The sequence below is a fragment of the Pelobates fuscus genome, chromosome 3 (genome assembly GCF_036172605.1).
Source record: "Pelobates fuscus isolate aPelFus1 chromosome 3, aPelFus1.pri, whole genome shotgun sequence".
In the NCBI taxonomy this organism is placed as follows: domain Eukaryota; kingdom Metazoa; phylum Chordata; class Amphibia; order Anura; family Pelobatidae; genus Pelobates; species Pelobates fuscus.
The window spans coordinates 352,735,572-352,758,396 of NC_086319.1; the positions used below are offsets into that span (position 1 = coordinate 352,735,572).

The following is a 22,825-nucleotide window of genomic DNA, read 5'->3' on the forward strand; positions in this document are numbered from 1 at the left end:
TATCCTGGTATGTGTGCTATGGGAAATATCTTTACACCCGTTTTTTAAATTTCAAAACAATTCTATTTCTCGCTGTGAACAGAATTTCAACCTTAAGTTTTCCTGAAAAAAATGTTGAGGCAATTTCCCAAAAAGTGAGGGTCTCAAGCAGCCAATATCCATAGGTAACAACCTAATCTTGCACTCCACAGCAGAATGTTGATGCCTGTTTTATAACTAGAAACGTAGATTTAAGAAGACATTTATTTCAGCGTGCATGTTTTGAAGAAGTGTCTCTGTTTTTAAAGTTGAAAATGTGATTATGCAAGATGAAATTGCATATATAGAATCTGCGTAAAGTGATGTTAGTATCTATATAGAGACAATTCCTAAAAACGTGCATGTTGAAATAAATGACTTCTTACATCTAACTTTCTAGTTTTAAAGCTGGCATCAACGTTCTGCTATGGAGTGCAAGAGTAGGTTTAACTAGAAACGTAGATTTAAGAATTAATTTATTTCAGCGTGCATGTTTTTAGGAATTGTCTCTAAATAGATACTAACGTCACTTTATGCAGTTTCTTAATGTGCAATTTCATCTAGCATGAACATAATCACATTTTCAAAACTTTAAAAACAGTAATTTCTCTCGCTGTGAACAGGATTTGAACCTGTGCGGGGAGACCCCATTGGATTTCGAATCCAACGCCTTAACCACTCGGCCATCACAGCTTTTCTGCTGCTCAGTTAATGTCACTTTTTTCCAGCAGTATCTTTTTTTCGGAAGTAAATGCATGCTCATTGAGTAACACAAACATTACAGCTCAATTTAGTAGATATGATGCAAGGAATCTGTGGGTGCTTTATCCTGAAGTTTTTGTGAAGAAAATGTTGAGGCACTTTCCTAAAAAGTGAAGGTATCATGCAGCCAACAGCCCATCTTTTCATTTGCTGCTCACTTAATCCATACTAACCTATCCAACTCTAGAATGCAACAATAACGTGAACATGTCCATAAGTAAAAACCTACTCTTGCACTCCATAGCAGAACGTTGATGCCAGCTTTAAAACTAGAAATGTAGATGTAAGAAGTCATTTATTTCAACATGCACGTTTTTAGGAATTGTCTCTATATAGATACTAACATCACTTTACGCAGATTCTATATATGCAATTTCATCTAGCATAATCAGATTTTCAACTTTAAAAACAGAAATCTATCTCGCTGTGAACAGGATTTGAACCTGTGCGGGGAGACCCCATTGGATTTCAAGTCCAACGCCTTAACCACTCGGCCATCACAGCCTGTTTTCTTTTGGGGTAATGTCACTCTTCTTTTTTTGTTGCGTTGGTGTGTCATTTATTGCCACAGATAGCAGAAGAATGTTTTGTATCAACATTAAGAGGAATAATCACATTTTCAACTTTAAAAACATACTCAATTTAGTAAACAACCATGTATTTGTGCAATTTAAGTGGATATTCTGCCGTTTTGAAAGAACAGCGTTGGTATGTGTGCTATGGGAAATATCTTTACACCAGTTTTCATGTTCAACATTTTCAAATTTCAAAACAATTCTTTTTCTCGCTGTGAACAGGATTTGAACCTGAAGTTATCCTGATATGTGTGCTATGGGAAATATCTTTACAACCATTTTCATGTTCAACATTTTCAAATTTCAAAACAATTCTATTTCTCGCTGTGAACAGGATTTGAACCTGAAGTTATCCTGGTATGTGTGCTATGGGAAATATCTTTACACCCGTTTTTTAAATTTCAAAACAATTCTATTTCTCGCTGTGAACAGAATTTCAACCTTAAGTTTTCCTGAAAAAAATGTTGAGGCAATTTCCCAAAAAGTGAGGGTCTCAAGCAGCCAATATCCATAGGTAACAACCTAATCTTGCACTCCACAGCAGAATGTTGATGCCTGTTTTATAACTAGAAACGTAGATTTAAGAAGACATTTATTTCAGCGTGCATGTTTTGAAGAAGTGTCTCTGTTTTTAAAGTTGAAAATGTGATTATGCAAGATGAAATTGCATATATAGAATCTGCGTAAAGTGATGTTAGTATCTATATAGAGACAATTCCTAAAAACGTGCATGTTGAAATAAATGACTTCTTACATCTAACTTTCTAGTTTTAAAGCTGGCATCAACGTTCTGCTATGGAGTGCAAGAGTAGGTTTAACTAGAAACGTAGATTTAAGAATTAATTTATTTCAGCGTGCATGTTTTTAGGAATTGTCTCTAAATAGATACTAACGTCACTTTATGCAGTTTCTTAATGTGCAATTTCATCTAGCATGAACATAATCACATTTTCAAAACTTTAAAAACAGTAATTTCTCTCGCTGTGAACAGGATTTGAACCTGTGCGGGGAGACCCCATTGGATTTCGAATCCAACGCCTTAACCACTCGGCCATCACAGCTTTTCTGCTGCTCAGTTAATGTCACTTTTTTCCAGCAGTATCTTTTTTTCGGAAGTAAATGCATGCTCATTGAGTAACACAAACATTACAGCTCAATTTAGTAGATATGATGCAAGGAATCTGTGGGTGCTTTATCCTGAAGTTTTTGTGAAGAAAATGTTGAGGCACTTTCCTAAAAAGTGAAGGTATCATGCAGCCAACAGCCCATCTTTTCATTTGCTGCTGACTTAATCCATACTAACCTATCCAACTCTAGAATGCAACAATAACGTGAACATGTCCATAAGTAAAAACCTACTCTTGCACTCCATAGCAGAACGTTGATGCCAGCTTTAAAACTAGAAATGTAGATGTAAGAAGTCATTTATTTCAACATGCACGTTTTTAGGAATTGTCTCTATATAGATACTAACATCACTTTACGCAGATTCTATATATGCAATTTCATCTAGCATAATCAGATTTTCAACTTTAAAAACAGAAATCTATCTCGCTGTGAACAGGATTTGAACCTGTGCGGGGAGACCCCATTGGATTTCAAGTCCAACGCCTTAACCACTCGGCCATCACAGCCTGTTTTCTTTTGGGGTAATGTCACTCTTCTTTTTTTGTTGCGTTGGTGTGTCATTTATTGCCACAGATAGCAGAAGAATGTTTTGTATCAACATTAAGAGGAATAATCACATTTTCAACTTTAAAAACATACTCAATTTAGTAAACAACCATGTATTTGTGCAATTTAAGTGGATATTCTGCCGTTTTGAAAGAACAGCGTTGGTATGTGTGCTATGGGAAATATCTTTACACCAGTTTTCATGTTCAACATTTTCAAATTTCAAAACAATTCTTTTTCTCGCTGTGAACAGGATTTGAACCTGAAGTTATCCTGATATGTGTGCTATGGGAAATATCTTTACAACCATTTTCATGTTCAACATTTTCAAATTTCAAAACAATTCTATTTCTCGCTGTGAACAGGATTTGAACCTGAAGTTATCCTGGTATGTGTGCTATGGGAAATATCTTTACACCCGTTTTTTAAATTTCAAAACAATTCTATTTCTCGCTGTGAACAGAATTTCAACCTTAAGTTTTCCTGAAAAAAATGTTGAGGCAATTTCCCAAAAAGTGAGGGTCTCAAGCAGCCAATATCCATAGGTAACAACCTAATCTTGCACTCCACAGCAGAATGTTGATGCCTGTTTTATAACTAGAAACGTAGATTTAAGAAGACATTTATTTCAGCGTGTATGTTTTGAAGAAGTGTCTCTGTTTTTAAAGTTGAAAATGTGATTATGCAAGATGAAATTGCATATATAGAATCTGCGTAAAGTGATGTTAGTATCTATATAGAGACAATTCCTAAAAACGTGCATGTTGAAATAAATGACTTCTTACATCTAACTTTCTAGTTTTAAAGCTGGCATCAACGTTCTGCTATGGAGTGCAAGAGTAGGTTTAACTAGAAACGTAGATTTAAGAATTAATTTATTTCAGCGTGCATGTTTTTAGGAATTGTCTCTAAATAGATACTAACGTCACTTTATGCAGTTTCTTAATGTGCAATTTCATCTAGCATGAACATAATCACATTTTCAAAACTTTAAAAACAGTAATTTCTCTCGCTGTGAACAGGATTTGAACCTGTGCGGGGAGACCCCATTGGATTTCGAATCCAACGCCTTAACCACTCGGCCATCACAGCTTTTCTGCTGCTCAGTTAATGTCACTTTTTTCCAGCAGTATCTTTTTTTCGGAAGTAAATGCATGCTCATTGAGTAACACAAACATTACAGCTCAATTTAGTAGATATGATGCAAGGAATCTGTGGGTGCTTTATCCTGAAGTTTTTGTGAAGAAAATGTTGAGGCACTTTCCTAAAAAGTGAAGGTATCATGCAGCCAACAGCCCATCTTTTCATTTGCTGCTGACTTAATCCATACTAACCTATCCAACTCTAGAATGCAACAATAACGTGAACATGTCCATAAGTAAAAACCTACTCTTGCACTCCATAGCAGAACGTTGATGCCAGCTTTAAAACTAGAAATGTAGATGTAAGAAGTCATTTATTTCAACATGCACGTTTTTAGGAATTGTCTCTATATAGATACTAACATCACTTTACGCAGATTCTATATATGCAATTTCATCTAGCATAATCAGATTTTCAACTTTAAAAACAGAAATCTATCTCGCTGTGAACAGGATTTGAACCTGTGCGGGGAGACCCCCATTGGATTTCAAGTCCAACGCCTTAACCACTCGGCCATCACAGCCTGTTTTCTTTTGGGGTAATGTCACTCTTCTTTTTTTGTTGCGTTGGTGTGTCATTTATTGCCACAGATAGCAGAAGAATGTTTTGTATCAACATTAAGAGGAATAATCACATTTTCAACTTTAAAAACATACTCAATTTAGTAAACAACCATGTATTTGTGCAATTTAAGTGGATATTCTGCCGTTTTGAAAGAACAGCGTTGGTATGTGTGCTATGGGAAATATCTTTACACCAGTTTTCATGTTCAACATTTTCAAATTTCAAAACAATTCTTTTTATCGCTGTGAACAGGATTTGAACCTGAAGTTATCCTGATATGTGTGCTATGGGAAATATCTTTACAACCATTTTCATGTTCAACATTTTCAAATTTCAAAACAATTCTATTTCTCGCTGTGAACAGGATTTGAACCTGAAGTTATCCTGGTATGTGTGCTATGGGAAATATCTTTACACCCGTTTTTTAAATTTCAAAACAATTCTATTTCTCGCTGTGAACAGAATTTCAACCTTAAGTTTTCCTGAAAAAAATGTTGAGGCAATTTCCCAAAAAGTGAGGGTCTCAAGCAGCCAATATCCATAGGTAACAACCTAATCTTGCACTCCACAGCAGAATGTTGATGCCTATCCAACTCTAGAATGCAACAATAACGTGAACATGTCCATAAGTAAAAACCTACTCTTGCACTCCATAGCAGAACGTTGATGCCAGCTTTAAAACTAGAAATGTAGATGTAAGAAGTCATTTATTTCAACATGCACGTTTTTAGGAATTGTCTCTATATAGATACTAACATCACTTTACGCAGATTCTATATATGCAATTTCATCTAGCATAATCAGATTTTCAACTTTAAAAACAGAAATCTATCTCGCTGTGAACAGGATTTGAACCTGTGCGGGGAGACCCCATTGGATTTCAAGTCCAACGCCTTAACCACTCGGCCATCACAGCCTGTTTTCTTTTGGGGTAATGTCACTCTTCTTTTTTTGTTGCGTTGGTGTGTCATTTATTGCCACAGATAGCAGAAGAATGTTTTGTATCAACATTAAGAGGAATAATCACATTTTCAACTTTAAAAACATACTCAATTTAGTAAACAACCATGTATTTGTGCAATTTAAGTAGATATTCTGCCGTTTTGAAAGAACAGCGTTGGTATGTGTGCTATGGGAAATATCTTTACACCAGTTTTCATGTTCAACATTTTCAAATTTCAAAACAATTCTTTTTCTCGCTGTGAACAGGATTTGAACCTGAAGTTATCCTGATATGTGTGCTATGGGAAATATCTTTACAACCATTTTCATGTTCAACATTTTCAAATTTCAAAACAATTCTATTTCTCGCTGTGAACAGGATTTGAACCTGAAGTTATCCTGGTATGTGTGCTATGGGAAATATCTTTACACCCGTTTTTTAAATTTCAAAACAATTCTATTTCTCGCTGTGAACAGAATTTCAACCTTAAGTTTTCCTGAAAAAAATGTTGAGGCAATTTCCCAAAAAGTGAGGGTCTCAAGCAGCCAATATCCATAGGTAACAACCTAATCTTGCACTCCACAGCAGAATGTTGATGCCTGTTTTATAACTAGAAACGTAGATTTAAGAAGACATTTATTTCAGCGTGCATGTTTTGAAGAAGTGTCTCTGTTTTTAAAGTTGAAAATGTGATTATGCAAGATGAAATTGCATATATAGAATCTGCGTAAAGTGATGTTAGTATCTATATAGAGACAATTCCTAAAAACGTGCATGTTGAAATAAATGACTTCTTACATCTAACTTTCTAGTTTTAAAGCTGGCATCAACGTTCTGCTATGGAGTGCAAGAGTAGGTTTAACTAGAAACGTAGATTTAAGAATTAATTTATTTCAGCGTGCATGTTTTTAGGAATTGTCTCTAAATAGATACTAACGTCACTTTATGCAGTTTCTTAATGTGCAATTTCATCTAGCATGAACATAATCACATTTTCAAAACTTTAAAAACAGTAATTTCTCTCGCTGTGAACAGGATTTGAACCTGTGCGGGGAGACCCCATTGGATTTCGAATCCAACGCCTTAACCACTCGGCCATCACAGCTTTTCTGCTGCTCAGTTAATGTCACTTTTTTTCAGCAGTATCTTTTTTTCGGAAGTAAATGCATGCTCATTGAGTAACACAAACATTACAGCTCAATTTAGTAGATATGATGCAAGGAATCTGTGGGTGCTTTATCCTGAAGTTTTTGTGAAGAAAATGTTGAGGCACTTTCCTAAAAAGTGAAGGTATCATGCAGCCAACAGCCCATCTTTTCATTTGCTGCTCACTTAATCCATACTAACCTATCCAACTCTAGAATGCAACAATAACGTGAACATGTCCATAAGTAAAAACCTACTCTTGCACTCCATAGCATAACGTTGATGCGAGCTTTAAAACTAGAAATGTAGATGTAAGAAGTCATTTATTTCAACATGCACGTTTTTAGGAATTGTCTCTATATAGATACTAACATCACTTTACGCAGATTCTATATATGCAATTTCATCTAGCATAATCAGATTTTCAACTTTAAAAACAGAAATCTATCTCGCTGTGAACAGGATTTGAACCTGTGCGGGGAGACCCCATTGGATTTCAAGTCCAACGCCTTAACCACTCGGCCATCACAGCCTGTTTTCTTTTGGGGTAATGTCACTCTTCTTTTTTTGTTGCGTTGGTGTGTCATTTATTGCCACAGATAGCAGAAGAATGTTTTGTATCAACATTAAGAGGAATAATCACATTTTCAACTTTAAAAACATACTCAATTTAGTAAACAACCATGTATTTGTGCAATTTAAGTGGATATTCTGCCGTTTTGAAAGAACAGCGTTGGTATGTGTGCTATGGGAAATATCTTTACACCAGTTTTCATGTTCAACATTTTCAAATTTCAAAACAATTCTTTTTCTCGCTGTGAACAGGATTTGAACCTGAAGTTATCCTGATATGTGTGCTATGGGAAATATCTTTACAACCATTTTCATGTTCAACATTTTCAAATTTCAAAACAATTCTATTTCTCGCTGTGAACAGGATTTGAACCTGAAGTTATCCTGGTATGTGTGCTATGGGAAATATCTTTACACCCGTTTTTTAAATTTCAAAACAATTCTATTTCTCGCTGTGAACAGAATTTCAACCTTAAGTTTTCCTGAAAAAAATGTTGAGGCAATTTCCCAAAAAGTGAGGGTCTCAAGCAGCCAATATCCATAGGTAACAACCTAATCTTGCACTCCACAGCAGAATGTTGATGCCTGTTTTATAACTAGAAACGTAGATTTAAGAAGACATTTATTTCAGCGTGCATGTTTTGAAGAAGTGTCTCTGTTTTTAAAGTTGAAAATGTGATTATGCAAGATGAAATTGCATATATAGAATCTGCGTAAAGTGATGTTAGTATCTATATAGAGACAATTCCTAAAAACGTGCATGTTGAAATAAATGACTTCTTACATCTAACTTTCTAGTTTTAAAGCTGGCATCAACGTTCTGCTATGGAGTGCAAGAGTAGGTTTAACTAGAAACGTAGATTTAAGAATTAATTTATTTCAGCGTGCATGTTTTTAGGAATTGTCTCTAAATAGATACTAACGTCACTTTATGCAGTTTCTTAATGTGCAATTTCATCTAGCATGAACATAATCACATTTTCAAAACTTTAAAAACAGTAATTTCTCTCGCTGTGAACAGGATTTGAACCTGTGCGGGGAGACCCCATTGGATTTCGAATCCAACGCCTTAACCACTCGGCCATCACAGCTTTTCTGCTGCTCAGTTAATGTCACTTTTTTCCAGCAGTATCTTTTTTTCGGAAGTAAATGCATGCTCATTGAGTAACACAAACATTACAGCTCAATTTAGTAGATATGATGCAAGGAATCTGTGGGTGCTTTATCCTGAAGTTTTTGTGAAGAAAATGTTGAGGCACTTTCCTAAAAAGTGAAGGTATCATGCAGCCAACAGCCCATCTTTTCATTTGCTGCTCACTTAATCCATACTAACCTATCCAACTCTAGAATGCAACAATAACGTGAACATGTCCATAAGTAAAAACCTACTCTTGCACTCCATAGCAGAACGTTGATGCCAGCTTTAAAACTAGAAATGTAGATGTAAGAAGTCATTTATTTCAACATGCACGTTTTTAGGAATTGTCTCTATATAGATACTAACATCACTTTACGCAGATTCTATATATGCAATTTCATCTAGCATAATCAGATTTTCAACTTTAAAAACAGAAATCTATCTCGCTGTGAACAGGATTTGAACCTGTGCGGGGAGACCCCATTGGATTTCAAGTCCAACGCCTTAACCACTCGGCCATCACAGCCTGTTTTCTTTTGGGGTAATGTCACTCTTCTTTTTTTGTTGCGTTGGTGTGTCATTTATTGCCACAGATAGCAGAAGAATGTTTTGTATCAACATTAAGAGGAATAATCACATTTTCAACTTTAAAAACATACTCAATTTAGTAAACAACCATGTATTTGTGCAATTTAAGTGGATATTCTGCCGTTTTGAAAGAACAGCGTTGGTATGTGTGCTATGGGAAATATCTTTACACCAGTTTTCATGTTCAACATTTTCAAATTTCAAAACAATTCTTTTTCTCGCTGTGAACAGGATTTGAACCTGAAGTTATCCTGATATGTGTGCTATGGGAAATATCTTTACAACCATTTTCATGTTCAACATTTTCAAATTTCAAAACAATTCTATTTCTCGCTGTGAACAGGATTTGAACCTGAAGTTATCCTGGTATGTGTGCTATGGGAAATATCTTTACACCCGTTTTTTAAATTTCAAAACAATTCTATTTCTCGCTGTGAACAGAATTTCAACCTTAAGTTTTCCTGAAAAAAATGTTGAGGCAATTTCCCAAAAAGTGAGGGTCTCAAGCAGCCAATATCCATAGGTAACAACCTAATCTTGCACTCCACAGCAGAATGTTGATGCCTGTTTTATAACTAGAAACGTAGATTTAAGAAGACATTTATTTCAGCGTGCATGTTTTGAAGAAGTGTCTCTGTTTTTAAAGTTGAAAATGTGATTATGCAAGATGAAATTGCATATATAGAATCTGCGTAAAGTGATGTTAGTATCTATATAGAGACAATTCCTAAAAACGTGCATGTTGAAATAAATGACTTCTTACATCTAACTTTCTAGTTTTAAAGCTGGCATCAACGTTCTGCTATGGAGTGCAAGAGTAGGTTTAACTAGAAACGTAGATTTAAGAATTAATTTATTTCAGCGTGCATGTTTTTAGGAATTGTCTCTAAATAGATACTAACGTCACTTTATGCAGTTTCTTAATGTGCAATTTCATCTAGCATGAACATAATCACATTTTCAAAACTTTAAAAACAGTAATTTCTCTCGCTGTGAACAGGATTTGAACCTGTGCGGGGAGACCCCATTGGATTTCGAATCCAACGCCTTAACCACTCGGCCATCACAGCTTTTCTGCTGCTCAGTTAATGTCACTTTTTTCCAGCAGTATCTTTTTTTCGGAAGTAAATGCATGCTCATTGAGTAACACAAACATTACAGCTCAATTTAGTAGATATGATGCAAGGAATCTGTGGGTGCTTTATCCTGAAGTTTTTGTGAAGAAAATGTTGAGGCACTTTCCTAAAAAGTGAAGGTATCATGCAGCCAACAGCCCATCTTTTCATTTGCTGCTCACTTAATCCATACTAACCTATCCAACTCTAGAATGCAACAATAACGTGAACATGTCCATAAGTAAAAACCTACTCTTGCACTCCATAGCAGAACGTTGATGCCAGCTTTAAAACTAGAAATGTAGATGTAAGAAGTCATTTATTTCAACATGCACGTTTTTAGGAATTGTCTCTATATAGATACTAACATCACTTTACGCAGATTCTATATATGCAATTTCATCTAGCATAATCAGATTTTCAACTTTAAAAACAGAAATCTATCTCGCTGTGAACAGGATTTGAACCTGTGCGGGGAGTTCCATTGGATTTCAAGTCCAACGCCTTAACCACTCGGCCATCACAGCCTGTTTTCTTTTGGGGTAATGTCACTCTTCTTTTTTTGTTGCGTTGGTGTGTCATTTATTGCCACAGATAGCAGAAGAATGTTTTGTATCAACATTAAGAGGAATAATCACATTTTCAACTTTAAAAACATACTCAATTTAGTAAACAACCATGTATTTGTGCAATTTAAGTGGATATTCTGCCATTTTGAAAGAACAGCGTTGGTATGTGTGCTATGGGAAATATCTTTACACCAGTTTTCATGTTCAACATTTTCAAATTTCAAAACAATTCTTTTTCTCGCTGTGAACAGGATTTGAACCTGAAGTTATCCTGATATGTGTGCTATGGGAAATATCTTTACAACCATTTTCATGTTCAACATTTTCAAATCTCAAAACAATTCTTTTTCTCGCTGTGAACAGGATTTGAACCTGAAGTTATCCTGGTATGTGTGCTATGGGAAATATCTTTACACCCGTTTTTTAAATTTCAAAACAATTCTATTTCTCGCTGTGAACAGAATTTCAACCTTAAGTTATCCTGAAAAAAATGTTGAGGCAATTTCCCAAAAAGTGAGGGTCTCAAGCAGCCAATATCCATAGGTAACAACCTAATCTTGCACTCCACAGCAGAATGTTGATGCCTGTTTTATAACTAGAAACGTAGATTTAAGAAGACATTTATTTCAGCGTGCATGTTTTGAAGAAGTGTCTCTGTTTTTAAAGTTGAAAATGTGATTATGCAAGATGAAATTGCATATATAGAATCTGCGTAAAGTGATGTTAGTATCTATTTAGAGACAATTCCTAAAAACGTGCATGTTGAAATAAATGACTTCTTACATCTAACTTTCTAGTTTTAAAGCTGGCATCAACGTTCTGCTATGGAGTGCAAGAGTAGGTTTAACTAGAAACGTAGATTTAAGAATTAATTTATTTCAGCGTGCATGTTTTTAGGAATTGTCTCTAACTAGATACTAACGTCACTTTATGCAGTTTCTTAATGTGCAATTTCATCTAGCATGAACATAATCACATTTTCAAAACTTTAAAAACAGTAATTTCTCTCGCTGTGAACAGGATTTGAACCTGTGCGGGGAGACCCCATTGGATTTCGAATCCAACGCCTTAACCACTCGGCCATCACAGCTTTTCTGCTGCTCAGTTAATGTCACTTTTTTCCAGCAGTATCTTTTTTTTCGGAAGTAAATGCATGCTCATTGAGTAACACAAACATTACAGCTCAATTTAGTAGATATGATGCAAGGAATCTGTGGGTGCTTTATCCTGAAGTTTTTGTGAAGAAAATGTTGAGGCACTTTCCTAAAAAGTGAAGGTATCATGCAGCCAACAGCCCATCTTTTCATTTGCTGCTCACTTAATCCATACTAACCTATCCAACTCTAGAATGCAACAATAACGTGAACATGTCCATAAGTAAAAACCTACTCTTGCACTCCATAGCAGAACGTTGATGCCAGCTTTAAAACTAGAAATGTAGATGTAAGAAGTCATTTATTTCAACATGCACGTTTTTAGGAATTGTCTCTATATAGATACTAACATCACTTTACGCAGATTCTATATATGCAATTTCATCTAGCATAATCACATTTTCAACTTTAAAAACAGAAATCTATCTCGCTGTGAACAGGATTTGAACCTGTGCGGGGAGACCCCATTGGATTTCAAGTCCAACGCCTTAACCACTCGGCCATCACAGCCTGTTTTCTTTTGGGGTAATGTCACTCTTCTTTTTTTGTTGCGTTGGTGTGTCATTTATTGCCACAGATAGCAGAAGAATGTTTTGTATCAACATTAAGAGGAATAATCACATTTTCAACTTTAAAAACATACTCAATTTAGTAAACAACCATGTATTTGTGCAATTTAAGTGGATATTCTGCCGTTTTGAAAGAACAGCGTTGGTATGTGTGCTATGGGAAATATCTTTACACCAGTTTTCATGTTCAACATTTTCAAATTTCAAAACAATTCTTTTTCTCGCTGTGAACAGGATTTGAACCTGAAGTTATCCTGATATGTGTGCTATGGGAAATAACTTTACAACCATTTTCATGTTCAACATTTTCAAATTTCAAAACAATTCTATTTCTCGCTGTGAACAGGATTTGAACCTGAAGTTATCCTGGTATGTGTGCTATGGGAAATATCTTTACACCCGTTTTTTAAATTGGATTTCGAATCCAACGCCTTAACCACTCGGCCATCACAGCTTTTCTGCTGCTCAGTTAATGTCACTTTTTTCCAGCAGTATCTTTTTTTTCGGAAGTAAATGCATGCTCATTGAGTAACACAAACATTACAGCTCAATTTAGTAGATATGATGCAAGGAATCTGTGGGTGCTTTATCCTGAAGTTTTTGTGAAGAAAATGTTGAGGCACTTTCCTAAAAAGTGAAGGTATCATGCAGCCAACAGCCCATCTTTTCATTTGCTGCTCACTTAATCCATACTAACCTATCCAACTCTAGAATGCAACAATAACGTGAACATGTCCATAAGTAAAAACCTACTCTTGCACTCCATAGCAGAACGTTGATGCCAGCTTTAAAACTAGAAATGTAGATGTAAGAAGTCATTTATTTCAACATGCACGTTTTTAGGAATTGTCTCTATATAGATACTAACATCACTTTACGCAGATTCAATATATGCAATTTCATCTAGCATAATCACATTTTCAACTTTAAAAACAGAAATCTATCTCGCTGTGAACAGGATTTGAACCTGTGCGGGGAGACCCCATTGGATTTCAAGTCCAACGCCTTAACCACTCGGCCATCACAGCCTGTTTTCTTTTGGGGTAATGTCACTCTTCTTTTTTTGTTGCGTTGGTGTGTCATTTATTGCCACAGATAGCAGAAGAATGTTTTGTATCAACATTAAGAGGAATAATCACATTTTCAACTTTAAAAACATACTCAATTTAGTAAACAACCATGTATTTGTGCAATTTAAGTGGATATTCTGCCGTTTTGAAAGAACAGCGTTGGTATGTGTGCTATGGGAAATATCTTTACACCAGTTTTCATGTTCAACATTTTCAAATTTCAAAACAATTCTTTTTCTCGCTGTGAACAGGATTTGAACCTGAAGTTATCCTGATATGTGTGCTATGGGAAATATCTTTACAACCATTTTCATGTTCAACATTTTCAAATCTCAAAACAATTCTATTTCTCGCTGTGAACAGGATTTGAACCTGAAGTTATCCTGGTATGTGTGCTATGGGAAATATCTTTACACCCGTTTTTTAAATTTCAAAACAATTCTATTTCTCGCTGTGAACAGAATTTCAACCTTAAGTTATCCTGAAAAAAATGTTGAGGCAATTTCCCAAAAAGTGAGGGTCTCAAGCAGCCAATATCCATAGGTAACAACCTAATCTTGCACTCCACAGCAGAATGTTGATGCCTGTTTTCAAAACAATTCTATTTCTCGCTGTGAACAGAATTTCAACCTTAAGTTATCCTGAAAAAAATGTTGAGGCAATTTCCCAAAAAGTGAGGGTCTCAAGCAGCCAATATCCATAGGTAACAACCTAATCTTGCACTCCACAGCAGAATGTTGATGCCTGTTTTATAACTAGAAACGTAGATTTAAGAAGACATTTATTTCAGCGTGCATGTTTTGAAGAAGTGTCTCTGTTTTTAAAGTTGAAAATGTGATTATGCAAGATGAAATTGCATATATAGAATCTGCGTAAAGTGATGTTAGTATCTATTTAGAGACAATTCCTAAAAACGTGCATGTTGAAATAAATGACTTCTTACATCTAACTTTCTAGTTTTAAAGCTGGCATCAACGTTCTGCTATGGAGTGCAAGAGTAGGTTTAACTAGAAACGTAGATTTAAGAATTAATTTATTTCAGCGTGCATGTTTTTAGGAATTGTCTCTAAATAGATACTAACGTCACTTTATGCAGTTTCTTAATGTGCAATTTCATCTAGCATGAACATAATCACATTTTCAAAACTTTAAAAACAGTAATTTCTCTCGCTGTGAACAGGATTTGAACCTGTGCGGGGAGACCCCATTGGATTTCGAATCCAACGCCTTAACCACTCGGCCATCACAGCTTTTCTGCTGCTCAGTTAATGTCACTTTTTTCCAGCAGTATCTTTTTTTTCGGAAGTAAATGCATGCTCATTGAGTAACACAAACATTACAGCTCAATTTAGTAGATATGATGCAAGGAATCTGTGGGTGCTTTATCCTGAAGTTTTTGTGAAGAAAATGTTGAGGCACTTTCCTAAAAAGTGAAGGTATCATGCAGCCAACAGCCCATCTTTTCATTTGCTGCTCACTTAATCCATACTAACCTATCCAACTCTAGAATGCAACAATAACGTGAACATGTCCATAAGTAAAAACCTACTCTTGCACTCCATAGCAGAACGTTGATGCCAGCTTTAAAACTAGAAATGTAGATGTAAGAAGTCATTTATTTCAACATGCACGTTTTTAGGAATTGTCTCTATATAGATACTAACATCACTTTACGCAGATTCTATATATGCAATTTCATCTAGCATAATCACATTTTCAACTTTAAAAACAGATATCTATCTCGCTGTGAACAGGATTTGAACCTGTGCGGGGAGACCCCATTGGATTTCAAGTCCAACGCCTTAACCACTCGGCCATCACAGCCTGTTTTCTTTTGGGGTAATGTCACTCTTCTTTTTTTGTTGCGTTGGTGTGTCATTTATTGCCACAGATAGCAGAAGAATGTTTTGTATCAACATTAAGAGGAATAATCACATTTTCAACTTTAAAAACATACTCAATTTAGTAAACAACCATGTATTTGTGCAATTTAAGTGGATATTCTGCCGTTTTGAAAGAACAGCGTTGGTATGTGTGCTATGGGAAATATCTTTACACCAGTTTTCATGTTCAACATTTTCAAATTTCAAAACAATTCTTTTTCTCGCTGTGAACAGGATTTGAACCTGAAGTTATCCTGATATGTGTGCTATGGGAAATATCTTTACAACCATTTTCATGTTCAACATTTTCAAATTTCAAAACAATTCTATTTCTCGCTGTGAACAGGATTTGAACCTGAAGTTATCCTGGTATGTGTGCTATGGGAAATATCTTTACACCCGTTTTTTAAATTTCAAAACAATTCTATTTCTCGCTGTGAACAGAATTTCAACCTTAAGTTATCCTGAAAAAAATGTTGAGGCAATTTCCCAAAAAGTGAGGGTCTCAAGCAGCCAATATCCATAGGTAACAACCTAATCTTGCACTCCACAGCAGAATGTTGATGCCTGTTTTATAACTAGAAACGTAGATTTAAGAAGACATTTATTTCAGCGTGCATGTTTTGAAGAAGTGTCTCTGTTTTTAAAGTTGAAAATGTGATTATGCAAGATGAAATTGCATATATAGAATCTGCGTAAAGTGATGTTAGTATCTATTTAGAGACAATTCCTAAAAACGTGCATGTTGAAATAAATGACTTCTTACATCTAACTTTCTAGTTTTAAAGCTGGCATCAACGTTCTGCTATGGAGTGCAAGAGTAGGTTTAACTAGAAACGTAGATTTAAGAATTAATTTATTTCAGCGTGCATGTTTTTAGGAATTGTCTCTAAATAGATACTAACGTCACTTTATGCAGTTTCTTAATGTGCAATTTCATCTAGCATGAACATAATCACATTTTCAAAACTTTAAAAACAGTAATTTCTCTCGCTGTGAACAGGATTTGAACCTGTGCGGGGAGACCCCATTGGATTTCGAATCCAACGCCTTAACCACTCGGCCATCACAGCTTTTCTGCTGCTCAGTTAATGTCACTTTTTTCCAGCAGTATCTTTTTTTTCGGAAGTAAATGCATGCTCATTGAGTAACACAAACATTACAGCTCAATTTAGTAGATATGATGCAAGGAATCTGTGGGTGCTTTATCCTGAAGTTTTTGTGAAGAAAATGTTGAGGCACTTTCCTAAAAAGTGAAGGTATCATGCAGCCAACAGCCCATCTTTTCATTTGCTGCTCACTTAATCCATACTAACCTATCCAACTCTAGAATGCAACAATAACGTGAACATGTCCATAAGTAAAAACCTACTCTTGCACTCCATAGCAGAACGTTGATGCCAGCTTTAAAACTAGAAATGTAGATGTAAGAAGTCATTTATTTCAACATGCACGTTTTTAGGAATTGTCTCTATATAGATACTAACATCACTTTACGCAGATTCTATATATGCAATTTCATCTAGCATAATCACATTTTCAACTTTAAAAACAGAAATCTATCTCGCTGTGAACAGGATTTGAACCTGTGCGGGGAGACCCCATTGGATTTCAAGTCCAACGCCTTAACCACTCGGCCATCACAGCCTGTTTTCTTTTGGGGTAATGTCACTCTTCTTTTTTTGTTGCGTTGGTGTGTCATTTATTGCCACAGATAGCAGAAGAATGTTTTGTATCAACATTAAGAGGAATAATCACATTTTCAACTTTAAAAACATACTCAATTTAGTAAACAACCATGTATTTGTGCAATTTAAGTGGATATTCTGCCGTTTTGAAAGAACAGCGTTGGTATGTGTGCTATGGGAAATATCTTTACACCAGTTTTCATGTTCAACATTTTCAAATTTCAAAACAATTCTTTTTCTCGCTGTGAACAGGATTTGAACCTGAAGTTATCCTGATATGTGTGCTATGGGAAATATCTTTACAACCATTTTCATGTTCAACATTTTCAAATTTCAAAACAATTCTATTTCTCGCTGTGAACAGGATTTGAACCTGAAGTTATCCTGGTATGTGTGCTATGGGAAATATCTTTACACCCGTTTTTTAAATTTCAAAACAATTCTATTTCTCGCTGTGAACAGAATTTCAACCTTAAGTTATCCTGAAAAAAATGTTGAGGCAATTTCCCAAAAAGTGAGGGTCTCAAGCAGCCAATATCCATAGGTAACAACCTAATCTTGCACTCCACAGCAGAATGTTGATGCCTGTTTTATAACTAGAAACGTAGATTTAAGAAGACATTTATTTCAGCGTGCATGTTTTGAAGAAGTGTCTCTGTTTTTAAAGTTGAAAATGTGATTATGCAAGATGAAATTGCATATATAGAATCTGCGTAAAGTGATGTTAGTATCTATTTAGAGACAATTCCTAAAAACGTGCATGTTGAAATAAATGACTTCTTACATCTAACTTTCTAGTTTTAAAGCTGGCATCAACGTTCTGCTATGGAGTGCAAGAGTAGGTTTAACTAGAAACGTAGATTTAAGAATTAATTTATTTCAGCGTGCATGTTTTTAGGAATTGTCTCTAAATAGATACTAACGTCACTTTATGCAGTTTCTTAATGTGCAATTTCATCTAGCATGAACATAATCACATTTTCAAAACTTTAAAAACAGTAATTTCTCTCGCTGTGAACAGGATTTGAACCTGTGCGGGGAGACCCCATTGGATTTCGAATCCAACGCCTTAACCACTCGGCCATCACAGCTTTTCTGCTGCTCAGTTAATGTCACTTTTTTCCAGCAGTATCTTTTTTTTCGGAAGTAAATGCATGCTCATTGAGTAACACAAACATTACAGCTCAATTTAGTAGATATGATGCAAGGAATCTGTGGGTGCTTTATCCTGAAGTTTTTGTGAAGAAAATGTTGAGGCACTTTCCTAAAAAGTGAAGGTATCATGCAGCCAACAGCCCATCTTTTCATTTGCTGCTCACTTAATCCATACTAACCTATCCAACTCTAGAATGCAACAATAACGTGAACATGTCCATAAGTAAAAACCTACTCTTGCACTCCATAGCAGAACGTTGATGCCAGCTTTAAAACTAGAAATGTAGATGTAAGAAGTCATTTATTTCAACATGCACGTTTTTAGGAATTGTCTCTATATAGATACTAACATCACTTTACGCAGATTCTATATATGCAATTTCATCTAGCATAATCACATTTTCAACTTTAAAAACAGAAATCTATCTCGCTGTGAACAGGATTTGAACCTGTGCGGGGAGACCCCATTGGATTTCAAGTCCAACGCCTTAACCACTCGGCCATCACAGCCTGTTTTCTTTTGGGGTGATGTCACTCTTCTTTTTTTGTTGCGTTGGTGTGTCATTTATTGCCACAGATAGCAGAAGAATGTTTTGTATCAACATTAAGAGGAATAATCACATTTTCAACTTTAAAAACATACTCAATTTAGTAAACAACCATGTATTTGTGCAATTTAAGTGGATATTCTGCCGTTTTGAAAGAACAGCGTTGGTATGTGTGCTATGGGAAATATCTTTACACCAGTTTTCATGTTCAACATTTTCAAATTTCAAAACAATTCTTTTTCTCGCTGTGAACAGGATTTGAACCTGAAGTTATCCTGATATGTGTGCTATGGGAAATATCTTTACAACCATTTTCATGTTCAACATTTTCAAATTTCAAAACAATTCTATTTCTCGCTGTGAACAGGATTTGAACCTGAAGTTATCCTGGTATGTGTGCTATGGGAAATATCTTTACACCCGTTTTTTAAATTTCAAAACAATTCTATTTCTCGCTGTGAACAGAATTTCAACCTTAAGTTATCCTGAAAAAAATGTTGAGGCAATTTCCCAAAAAGTGAGGGTCTCAAGCAGCCAATATCCATAGGTAACAACCTAATCTTGCACTCCACAGCAGAATGTTGATGCCTGTTTTATAACTAGAAACGTAGATTTAAGAAGACATTTATTTCAGCGTGCATGTTTTGAAGAAGTGTCTCTGTTTTTAAAGTTGAAAATGTGATTATGCAAGATGAAATTGCATATATAGAATCTGCGTAAAGTGATGTTAGTATCTATTTAGAGACAATTCCTAAAAACGTGCATGTTGAAATAAATGACTTCTTACATCTAACTTTCTAGTTTTAAAGCTGGCATCAACGTTCTGCTATGGAGTGCAAGAGTAGGTTTAACTAGAAACGTAGATTTAAGAATTAATTTATTTCAGCGTGCATGTTTTTAGGAATTGTCTCTAAATAGATACTAACGTCACTTTATGCAGTTTCTTAATGTGCAATTTCATCTAGCATGAACATAATCACATTTTCAAAACTTTAAAAACAGTAATTTCTCTCGCTGTGAACAGGATTTGAACCTGTGCGGGGAGACCCCATTGGATTTCGAATCCAACGCCTTAACCACTCGGCCATCACAGCTTTTCTGCTGCTCAGTTAATGTCACTTTTTTCCAGCAGTATCTTTTTTTTCGAAGTAAATGCATGCTCATTGAGTAACACAAACATTACAGCTCAATTTAGTAGATATGATGCAAGGAATCTGTGGGTGCTTTATCCTGAAGTTTTTGTGAAGAAAATGTTGAGGCACTTTCCTAAAAAGTGAAGGTATCATGCAGCCAACAGCCCATCTTTTCATTTGCTGCTCACTTAATCCATACTAACCTATCCAACTCTAGAATGCAACAATAACGTGAACATGTCCATAAGTAAAAACCTACTCTTGCACTCCATAGCAGAACGTTGATGCCAGCTTTAAAACTAGAAATGTAGATGTAAGAAGTCATTTATTTCAACATGCACGTTTTTAGGAATTGTCTCTATATAGATACTAACATCACTTTACGCAGATTCTATATATGCAATTTCATCTAGCATAATCACATTTTCAACTTTAAAAACAGAAATCTATCTCGCTGTGAACAGGATTTGAACCTGTGCGGGGAGACCCCATTGGATTTCAAGTCCAACGCCTTAACCACTCGGCCATCACAGCCTGTTTTCTTTTGGGGTGATGTCACTCTTCTTTTTTTGTTGCGTTGGTGTGTCATTTATTGCCACAGATAGCAGAAGAATGTTTTGTATCAACATTAAGAGGAATAATCACATTTTCAACTTTAAAAACATACTCAATTTAGTAAACAACCATGTATTTGTGCAATTTAAGTGGATATTCTGCCGTTTTGAAAGAACAGCGTTGGTATGTGTGCTATGGGAAATATCTTTACACCAGTTTTCATGTTCAACATTTTCAAATTTCAAAACAATTCTTTTTCTCGCTGTGAACAGGATTTGAACCTGAAGTTATCCTGATATGTGTGCTATGGGAAATATCTTTACAACCATTTTCATGTTCAACATTTTCAAATTTCAAAACAATTCTATTTCTCGCTGTGAACAGGATTTGAACCTGAAGTTATCCTGGTATGTGTGCTATGGGAAATATCTTTACACCCGTTTTTTAAATTTCAAAACAATTCTATTTCTCGCTGTGAACAGAATTTCAACCTTAAGTTTTCCTGAAAAAAATGTTGAGGCAATTTCCCAAAAAGTGAGGGTCTCAAGCAGCCAATATCCATAGGTAACAACCTAATCTTGCACTCCACAGCAGAATGTTGATGCCTGTTTTATAACTAGAAACGTAGATTTAAGAAGACATTTATTTCAGCGTGCATGTTTTGAAGAAGTGTCTCTGTTTTTAAAGTTGAAAATGTGATTATGCAAGATGAAATTGCATATATAGAATCTGCGTAAAGTGATGTTAGTATCTATTTAGAGACAATTCCTAAAAACGTGCATGTTGAAATAAATGACTTCTTACATCTAACTTTCTAGTTTTAAAGCTGGCATCAACGTTCTGCTATGGAGTGCAAGAGTAGGTTTAACTAGAAACGTAGATTTAAGAATTAATTTATTTCAGCGTGCATGTTTTTAGGAATTGTCTCTAAATAGATACTAACGTCACTTTATGCAGTTTCTTAATGTGCAATTTCATCTAGCATGAACATAATCACATTTTCAAAACTTTAAAAACAGTAATTTCTCTCGCTGTGAACAGGATTTGAACCTGTGCGGGGAGACCCCATTGGATTTCGAATCCAACGCCTTAACCACTCGGCCATCACAGCTTTTCTGCTGCTCAGTTAATGTCACTTTTTTCCAGCAGTATCTTTTTTTTCGGAAGTAAATGCATGCTCATTGAGTAACACAAACATTACAGCTCAATTTAGTAGATATGATGCAAGGAATCTGTGGGTGCTTTATCCTGAAGTTTTTGTGAAGAAAATGTTGAGGCACTTTCCTAAAAAGTGAAGGTATCATGCAGCCAACAGCCCATCTTTTCATTTGCTGCTCACTTAATCCATACTAACCTATCCAACTCTAGAATGCAACAATAACGTGAACATGTCCATAAGTAAAAACCTACTCTTGCACTCCATAGCAGAACGTTGATGCCAGCTTTAAAACTAGAAATGTAGATGTAAGAAGTCATTTATTTCAACATGCACGTTTTTAGGAATTGTCTCTATATAGATACTAACATCACTTTACGCAGATTCTATATATGCAATTTCATCTAGCATAATCACATTTTCAACTTTAAAAACAGAAATCTATCTCGCTGTGAACAGGATTTGAACCTGTGCGGGGAGACCCCATTGGATTTCAAGTCCAACGCCTTAACCACTCGGCCATCACAGCCTGTTTTCTTTTGGGGTAATGTCACTCTTCTTTTTTTGTTGCGTTGGTGTGTCATTTATTGCCACAGATAGCAGAAGAATGTTTTGTATCAACATTAAGAGGAATAATCACATTTTCAACTTTAAAAACATACTCAATTTAGTAAACAACCATGTATTTGTGCAATTTAAGTGGATATTCTGCCGTTTTGAAAGAACAGCGTTGGTATGTGTGCTATGGGAAATATCTTTACACCAGTTTTCATGTTCAACATTTTCAAATTTCAAAACAATTCTTTTTCTCGCTGTGAACAGGATTTGAACCTGAAGTTATCCTGATATGTGTGCTATGGGAAATATCTTTACAACCATTTTCATGTTCAACATTTTCAAATTTCAAAACAATTCTATTTCTCGCTGTGAACAGGATTTGAACCTGAAGTTATCCTGGTATGTGTGCTATGGGAAATATCTTTACACCCGTTTTTTAAATTTCAAAACAATTCTATTTCTCGCTGTGAACAGAATTTCAACCTTAAGTTTTCCTGAAAAAAATGTTGAGGCAATTTCCCAAAAAGTGAGGGTCTCAAGCAGCCAAT

The 22,825-nt window shown here is 35.3% G+C and overlaps 25 non-coding genes across 25 annotated transcripts; all 25 read right to left on the minus strand.

Annotated features, from left to right (window-relative positions):
• Positions 1 to 629: 629 nt before the first annotated feature.
• On the minus strand, positions 630 to 711 carry TRNAS-CGA (transfer RNA serine (anticodon CGA)). Its single transcript has one exon. It is a non-coding gene; the product is annotated as a tRNA-Ser (tRNA).
• A 491-nt stretch (positions 712 to 1,202) lies between these two features.
• On the minus strand, positions 1,203 to 1,284 carry TRNAS-UGA (transfer RNA serine (anticodon UGA)). The gene has a single exon. It is a non-coding gene; the product is annotated as a tRNA-Ser (tRNA).
• A 1,050-nt stretch (positions 1,285 to 2,334) lies between these two features.
• On the minus strand, positions 2,335 to 2,416 carry TRNAS-CGA (transfer RNA serine (anticodon CGA)). The gene has a single exon. It is a non-coding gene; the product is annotated as a tRNA-Ser (tRNA).
• Positions 2,417 to 2,907: 491 nt separating this feature from the next.
• TRNAS-UGA (transfer RNA serine (anticodon UGA)) lies at positions 2,908 to 2,989 on the minus strand. Its single transcript has one exon. It is a non-coding gene; the product is annotated as a tRNA-Ser (tRNA).
• A 1,050-nt stretch (positions 2,990 to 4,039) lies between these two features.
• Positions 4,040 to 4,121, minus strand: TRNAS-CGA (transfer RNA serine (anticodon CGA)). Its single transcript has one exon. It is a non-coding gene; the product is annotated as a tRNA-Ser (tRNA).
• A 491-nt stretch (positions 4,122 to 4,612) lies between these two features.
• On the minus strand, positions 4,613 to 4,695 carry TRNAS-UGA (transfer RNA serine (anticodon UGA)). Its single transcript has one exon. It is a non-coding gene; the product is annotated as a tRNA-Ser (tRNA).
• Positions 4,696 to 5,570: 875 nt separating this feature from the next.
• On the minus strand, positions 5,571 to 5,652 carry TRNAS-UGA (transfer RNA serine (anticodon UGA)). Its single transcript has one exon. It is a non-coding gene; the product is annotated as a tRNA-Ser (tRNA).
• A 1,050-nt stretch (positions 5,653 to 6,702) lies between these two features.
• TRNAS-CGA (transfer RNA serine (anticodon CGA)) lies at positions 6,703 to 6,784 on the minus strand. Its single transcript has one exon. It is a non-coding gene; the product is annotated as a tRNA-Ser (tRNA).
• A 491-nt stretch (positions 6,785 to 7,275) lies between these two features.
• TRNAS-UGA (transfer RNA serine (anticodon UGA)) lies at positions 7,276 to 7,357 on the minus strand. Its single transcript has one exon. It is a non-coding gene; the product is annotated as a tRNA-Ser (tRNA).
• A 1,050-nt stretch (positions 7,358 to 8,407) lies between these two features.
• TRNAS-CGA (transfer RNA serine (anticodon CGA)) lies at positions 8,408 to 8,489 on the minus strand. Its single transcript has one exon. It is a non-coding gene; the product is annotated as a tRNA-Ser (tRNA).
• Positions 8,490 to 8,980: 491 nt separating this feature from the next.
• On the minus strand, positions 8,981 to 9,062 carry TRNAS-UGA (transfer RNA serine (anticodon UGA)). Its single transcript has one exon. It is a non-coding gene; the product is annotated as a tRNA-Ser (tRNA).
• Positions 9,063 to 10,112: 1,050 nt separating this feature from the next.
• Positions 10,113 to 10,194, minus strand: TRNAS-CGA (transfer RNA serine (anticodon CGA)). The gene has a single exon. It is a non-coding gene; the product is annotated as a tRNA-Ser (tRNA).
• Positions 10,195 to 11,816: 1,622 nt separating this feature from the next.
• Positions 11,817 to 11,898, minus strand: TRNAS-CGA (transfer RNA serine (anticodon CGA)). Its single transcript has one exon. It is a non-coding gene; the product is annotated as a tRNA-Ser (tRNA).
• Positions 11,899 to 12,390: 492 nt separating this feature from the next.
• TRNAS-UGA (transfer RNA serine (anticodon UGA)) lies at positions 12,391 to 12,472 on the minus strand. Its single transcript has one exon. It is a non-coding gene; the product is annotated as a tRNA-Ser (tRNA).
• A 1,005-nt stretch (positions 12,473 to 13,477) lies between these two features.
• Positions 13,478 to 13,559, minus strand: TRNAS-UGA (transfer RNA serine (anticodon UGA)). The gene has a single exon. It is a non-coding gene; the product is annotated as a tRNA-Ser (tRNA).
• A 1,210-nt stretch (positions 13,560 to 14,769) lies between these two features.
• On the minus strand, positions 14,770 to 14,851 carry TRNAS-CGA (transfer RNA serine (anticodon CGA)). The gene has a single exon. It is a non-coding gene; the product is annotated as a tRNA-Ser (tRNA).
• Positions 14,852 to 15,343: 492 nt separating this feature from the next.
• Positions 15,344 to 15,425, minus strand: TRNAS-UGA (transfer RNA serine (anticodon UGA)). Its single transcript has one exon. It is a non-coding gene; the product is annotated as a tRNA-Ser (tRNA).
• A 1,050-nt stretch (positions 15,426 to 16,475) lies between these two features.
• TRNAS-CGA (transfer RNA serine (anticodon CGA)) lies at positions 16,476 to 16,557 on the minus strand. Its single transcript has one exon. It is a non-coding gene; the product is annotated as a tRNA-Ser (tRNA).
• Positions 16,558 to 17,049: 492 nt separating this feature from the next.
• Positions 17,050 to 17,131, minus strand: TRNAS-UGA (transfer RNA serine (anticodon UGA)). Its single transcript has one exon. It is a non-coding gene; the product is annotated as a tRNA-Ser (tRNA).
• Positions 17,132 to 18,181: 1,050 nt separating this feature from the next.
• Positions 18,182 to 18,263, minus strand: TRNAS-CGA (transfer RNA serine (anticodon CGA)). Its single transcript has one exon. It is a non-coding gene; the product is annotated as a tRNA-Ser (tRNA).
• Positions 18,264 to 18,755: 492 nt separating this feature from the next.
• Positions 18,756 to 18,837, minus strand: TRNAS-UGA (transfer RNA serine (anticodon UGA)). Its single transcript has one exon. It is a non-coding gene; the product is annotated as a tRNA-Ser (tRNA).
• A 1,050-nt stretch (positions 18,838 to 19,887) lies between these two features.
• Positions 19,888 to 19,969, minus strand: TRNAS-CGA (transfer RNA serine (anticodon CGA)). The gene has a single exon. It is a non-coding gene; the product is annotated as a tRNA-Ser (tRNA).
• Positions 19,970 to 20,460: 491 nt separating this feature from the next.
• On the minus strand, positions 20,461 to 20,542 carry TRNAS-UGA (transfer RNA serine (anticodon UGA)). The gene has a single exon. It is a non-coding gene; the product is annotated as a tRNA-Ser (tRNA).
• Positions 20,543 to 21,592: 1,050 nt separating this feature from the next.
• TRNAS-CGA (transfer RNA serine (anticodon CGA)) lies at positions 21,593 to 21,674 on the minus strand. Its single transcript has one exon. It is a non-coding gene; the product is annotated as a tRNA-Ser (tRNA).
• Positions 21,675 to 22,166: 492 nt separating this feature from the next.
• On the minus strand, positions 22,167 to 22,248 carry TRNAS-UGA (transfer RNA serine (anticodon UGA)). Its single transcript has one exon. It is a non-coding gene; the product is annotated as a tRNA-Ser (tRNA).
• Positions 22,249 to 22,825: the final 577 nt, after the last annotated feature.